This window comes from Meleagris gallopavo, chromosome 2, assembly GCF_000146605.3.
Source record: "Meleagris gallopavo isolate NT-WF06-2002-E0010 breed Aviagen turkey brand Nicholas breeding stock chromosome 2, Turkey_5.1, whole genome shotgun sequence".
Lineage (NCBI taxonomy): Eukaryota > Metazoa > Chordata > Aves > Galliformes > Phasianidae > Meleagris > Meleagris gallopavo.
Window position 1 is genome coordinate 18,978,924 of NC_015012.2, and position 5,171 is coordinate 18,984,094.

A 5,171-nucleotide genomic window follows, 5' to 3' on the forward strand; every position below is an offset into this window, starting at 1 on the left:
CTCTCCGACGGAGGTCGGGGGAGCCCGGGGAAAGGAGGCGTGCGTAAAGATTTTGCAATGTCCCTGCATGGTGTTGTAGACTTTCCTAGCAAAGAAACCGGCTTCGGCTTCTTTAAAATCCCCGACGACTCACCTGACTAGCCGGCCTGCGGCTCCGCGCTGACCAGGTAACGCGGGGCCCCCTCTCCACCCGCTGACATTGCGGCGGGGCGGGGGCGGCGCGGAGGCGAGCCGCGGCCAACCTCCCCCCCCTCCTCCGCCCCCAGCCCCGCACACTCACTCGCCGTCCCCCGGCCCGCCCGGTCATCGGCAATTAGCGAGGAGGGTGAGGGGGGTGCGATATTTTTCTTTTTCTTTCCGCTAACCCCGCAGTTCTGCCCTCCCCCCTTCACAGGGTCAGGAGTGCCGGGGAAGTGACGGAGGCATAGTGAGAGTTCGGGGTCCCGGGGTGACTGTTACTTTAACACGGGGGGTCTTTCCCCTCAGGAAAGCTCCGTCCCGAAGCCGAGCGGGAGCCGCCGGGCCTGGCTGGACCCCGCCGGGCTGAAGTGGGGGGAGGGACGCAAGGGCACACGTGCGGGTAGAGAGCGGGGGGAGGGACGCCGTTGCGTGCCCCGGACCTGGGGCTGCGTTGTGAGGGGGGAAAGCGGTGCCGGGCAGCGTTCGGAGCGTCCGTGGAGTTCAGGCGCTTTGGGTTGCGCGTGGGAGGCGGCTGCGATGGGGGAGGCGGTGGGAAGGAGCCGAGTGCGAGTGAAGGTGAACGGCACAGGGCAGGCGGCCCGGCTCCCCGCTCCTCTCTGTTGCTCGGGGTGACCCCGAGTCTCAAAGTGCCGTTGTGGCCGCCGGATGGAGCTGGGGGAGGTGAGAACCCGAACGCCCTTTGCCTGAAGGCACTGAAGTTTTAAGCATGTAGCAGCAGCCCTGTCTGAGATACAGTGTAAAACTTATCTGATACATGTTTCCCCCTGTTCTCGAGCACAGAATGTTCCCGTGCCGCACACGTTGCATGCGGCCGCGGTGAGGACGGGAGCACTTTGCGGTATAACCTACATTAGCTTATAGATGGTGCGCTGAGCGTGTGCCAGGGCTGAGCGTGGAGAAGTGCCCCGTAGGGCCGTGTCCCCGCTGCTGGGGGGCACCGAGGTGACCCTGGGGCCGGGGGGCCCTGCAGGCTGCTCGTGCTCCTCTCCAGGACCTTTCAGTTCAGATGTGCCGGGGGCAGGAGAAAGCAAACATGGCATTCAGCATGCTCATTATCAAAATAAGGCAAACAAATCGATTGCATTAATGGTATCACAGTCATCCCATGCCATTTTATTATTATTATTATTATTATTATTGTTTCCTCCAGAAATTAAAAGGTTACTGCTGGAGTGCCGTGTTCCTATCTCAAACCCAGCACCACTTATTACTGCAACGGTATTTCAATATTAAGTGATCTTGGAGATGATTTCATCTTTCATTTTGAATCCTGAATTTGAATCAGCATTAGAATGTCAGGGCTGTGAGATAAGGTGGGACGAACTAAGTAGACAGCTGAAGGGCTGCGCTGAAGGTGTTGCGGGAAGGAGATCTGGGGCCGTTCACAGTAACCTTGTTTACAGGGACGATTCAATTGCAACCTGAATTTCAGCACGAGGCTGCCTGGACTAATGCCTGTGCGCTTGCAGCTGATCACGAGTGTCTTTTGCACTCTAAACCTTTGCTCTCCCCACATTATGCACTTGCAAAAACTTTTCTGGAAGATTATTATAATTTTCCAAGATGAAAATTAAGATGTTTTCCTGAAAGGATCACCGCTCTTTGAGTTGCTGTGCATTAGCAACAAAGTATTCATGAGGTCTGATTTTTTTTTTTTTAAATTTATTTTTTTTGTCTCTGTTATGTCGGGATCAGTAGTCACAGTGCACCTTTTAACTTTACGTCTACAGCTTTGATTAATTATATTTAAGTCTCGGAGGTTTTGAGTGTATTTTACAGCCCGTGAAGCCAGTTCGAGTCAGACTGTGAAAAGATGCACATTGTACCGAGGAACAGCCCTGTAGTGGTCTGCTCCGTTTTTGTTTTCTTTTCTTAAAGCTGTTCCAGGAAAATCACGTGCAAGGAGAGAGTGGGTGCTAAATGCCAGCAGCCGCATTAATGAAGAAAAAATGCTGTTGAAATACTTTGGAATAATAAATAGGATATGTAATGGTCAACCACAAGATAAAAATTTTACACAGTGTTTTTATGGCTCTAAATTGGCTGCGTTGTAAACCAAGCTTACTACTCTATTAAGTCATCATACTTTTCAATTATTTAAGATTTCTAGCCGAGCTATCTAATATCGTCTTCATTGTGCGTATCAGAAAATTATTTATATGGCTGTAATTCCTTGTTAGTCTGTGAAGGCTGTGTTGGAGATGGGGGTTTAATTTTGGCTTATCAGGACAAATATTACAAAGCACGCACATGGCAAAATGATATGGAAATAGTCCCAGTCCTGTGGAACGGGGATAGTTACAGCACTGAAATGTACCTAATACAATTTGAGATCCACTCACTAAGAAACCTTGACAGTATCTGCCTTCCAGGTACTGTGCATTTGGAAATACTATATCTCCATTTAAATGCAGATCTTCGGTTTTCTCCAGGGGGCAGTTGGCAAATCTTTCGATTGAACCACCAGTACTAGAAAAACTAACTGCAGATTTACTCATGAACAAGAGGCTCTTTCAAGTCTGCCTGTTTGAAATAATGCTTTTAAAATTTCCCAATATTGCAGTTTTAGATTGATTTTTAAATGCCTTTTCAGAAGTCGCACAAAAGGAATGTTGTCTTCACTCCAAGTAGTTCAGTGTTTGCACACTTATTTAGCAATCTTAAGAGAGATAGCATTACAAGCCAGTTCTTTGTTTTTGCATTGGTATTGTGTATGCTTGTGAGTTTTGTCAAATGGACAGAGCAGTCTTGCTTTGATTTTGACCTAGATTCCTCTGGATTCTTCCTATACGGCCAGTACCTGCTTATTTCCTGCTGTGAAAATAGGAGAACAACTGTTGATGCTATCTAGCTGGGGCTGTTTGGGCACATCCTGTAAACTCCCCTCCTCCTTGAAGACCTCACTACTAATGGGTATGGTAGTGCTGTATTTAAGGGGGTGCATGCGACTATTTTCTCTCGTGAGTTTTCAATCCCTGAGGGTTTGAGTCAAAGAAAGACAGAAAAAAATGGGCATAGTGAGTGAATTTATTTCTCTTCCCATATTGGGCATGTGCATTTTGCACTCTTGTGCTGATGATCAGAGCCAAGCTCTATTTGAAATGAGTCTCAAATCCGTCTTATCCCATATTTGCTCTAAACTGGGTACCAGTAGGAGTCACCCCTGCTTGGAGGGGTATGTCCCACCCAGCCTGGGTCCCAAGCTGTTTGCAGTGCAACCTAGCCCTGGGATGTAGGGAATGGGAGCTGTCTCTTGGGATGAAGGCAGCACAAGGACCTGGTGCAGGAAGGCAAAAAGTCCTGACATTTTCTGAGTCAGGCACTCCTGCCTGCTCAGATGGGAAAACCACCCCATCAAGGGAACGATGCTGCCTTCGCCCCCTGTGCTGGGTTGTGGAGTTGAAACCCTTATTGTACATTCCTGTTGATGGCACAAAGCCTATTCTCTCAAATACCCATGGTAAATGCTCTCTTCAACCTTTTCATGGAGTTCAGATAGGTCTGGAGAGTCAAATCTTATGTGCGCCAGCTTTGACAGCAGAGGTGCTATTCAGCTTTGTTGATGTTGCTAGCAGCACTTGCAGATCTGTGTTCCTAGTGGAAGCTTCAGTGGGATGGACTTCTTAAAGGAATGTTCTGCATATTGTGGTTGAAGGGAAAGCCAAGCCTGACACTTTAGCTTACTGCCTGTTTCATTCTGTTGAAATCAATTGGATTTCTTCATGCAAGTGCTTCACATGTGTGTGCCTGTGTTTGCGTGCTGATCGGTGGGGATATTCCTGTGCTGAAAACCTTGTCCTGAGTCAAGTCTGGGCACGCATGCTACTGTATGTGCATATACAGGCTGAGCAGGCCCATCCTTTGTAACAAGATTTCTGCTTTTAATATCTGAATAAGATCTCTTATTGTAACTCAGCCATTAGGGGAAAGGGAAATGGAACTTTTCTCAAACAGCTTTTCTGTTGGGGAATCTAGTGGCAGTTGCTTTGAAGCATGTGTAATTGATTATCATACATTTATTTTAAAAAGGAGACATAACAAGGAATCGAACATGATGTTTTGGAATATATCTTCTCCCCACAATGTTCTTGAGGGAAATGTAAGGTTGCAGGCATCATTTCATGCCCTGTATGTTTTTGAACATAAATCAAAGAAATTGTTGGAGAGTTATAGATGTTCATAGCAACTGTAGCTATAATAAACACATGCAGTATATATTTTCCAAGCTATTTTGTATGGGTGAAAGGCTGAAGCTGGCGTTTTGTATGAACAATTCAACTTAATCACTGAAAATTTATTTCCTAGTTAGCGTGGATTACCAGCCTAGCATGAAGCTGTACACCTTGGCTTAAGCGCATCTGTGACGGAAGCCTTGGTTAAAATTGGGAAAGGATTTAAATTGTGATCTAGACACCTTGAATGAATTATTCCGAATGTCACATTTATTGTGATGCCTCTGTGGCAATATTTACATCTATGTTATTGTTTATATTGGTTTCAAAATATGCTGATTACTTTAGGGAGCAAATAAAAGACAAGAATGTTATGGAAAACAAATGGATATACAATAACTTTAATTGTACACATAGTCATATTTTGTTCTATAGTAAATAGAACAGGAAGGAGAATCCTGACTGATCAGGTGTTGCAGAGCTGCAAGCGAGAGCAACACTAAGCTTAAGCATGCAAGTTTCTTGGCAACTGCGTTTGGTTTTGTTTGAAATTCTTCATAGATGAAAAGGGACAAAACGCTATGGTGGAAGGATTTCATGAGAAGAGTGAGTAGACTTGATGAGTGAGGATGAGGAAGGTTTCCCTTATGCTGATAAAGATCCAAATGCATTAAAATGTTAAAAAGAAAATACAGTAGTCATGGTTAATGTCTATATGGACTGACTGGGGATGCATGCAGAAATTAGGCAGGTCTGGAGGAACTGAGTTTCTTCTATTCAACAAAAATTCTGAATGGA

General features: G+C 46.0%; 1 protein-coding gene across 1 annotated transcript in view; it reads left to right on the top strand.

Annotated features, from left to right (window-relative positions):
- The first annotated feature begins 29 nt into the window (after nucleotides 1-29).
- Nucleotides 30-5,171, top strand: part of ESRRG (estrogen related receptor gamma) — a 372,309-nt gene continuing 367,167 nt past the window's right edge. The window contains exon 1 of the mRNA XM_010706702.3: nucleotides 30-167. The gene's annotated coding sequence lies outside the window, so the exon portion shown is untranslated. The remainder of the gene's footprint in view (nucleotides 168-5,171) is intronic.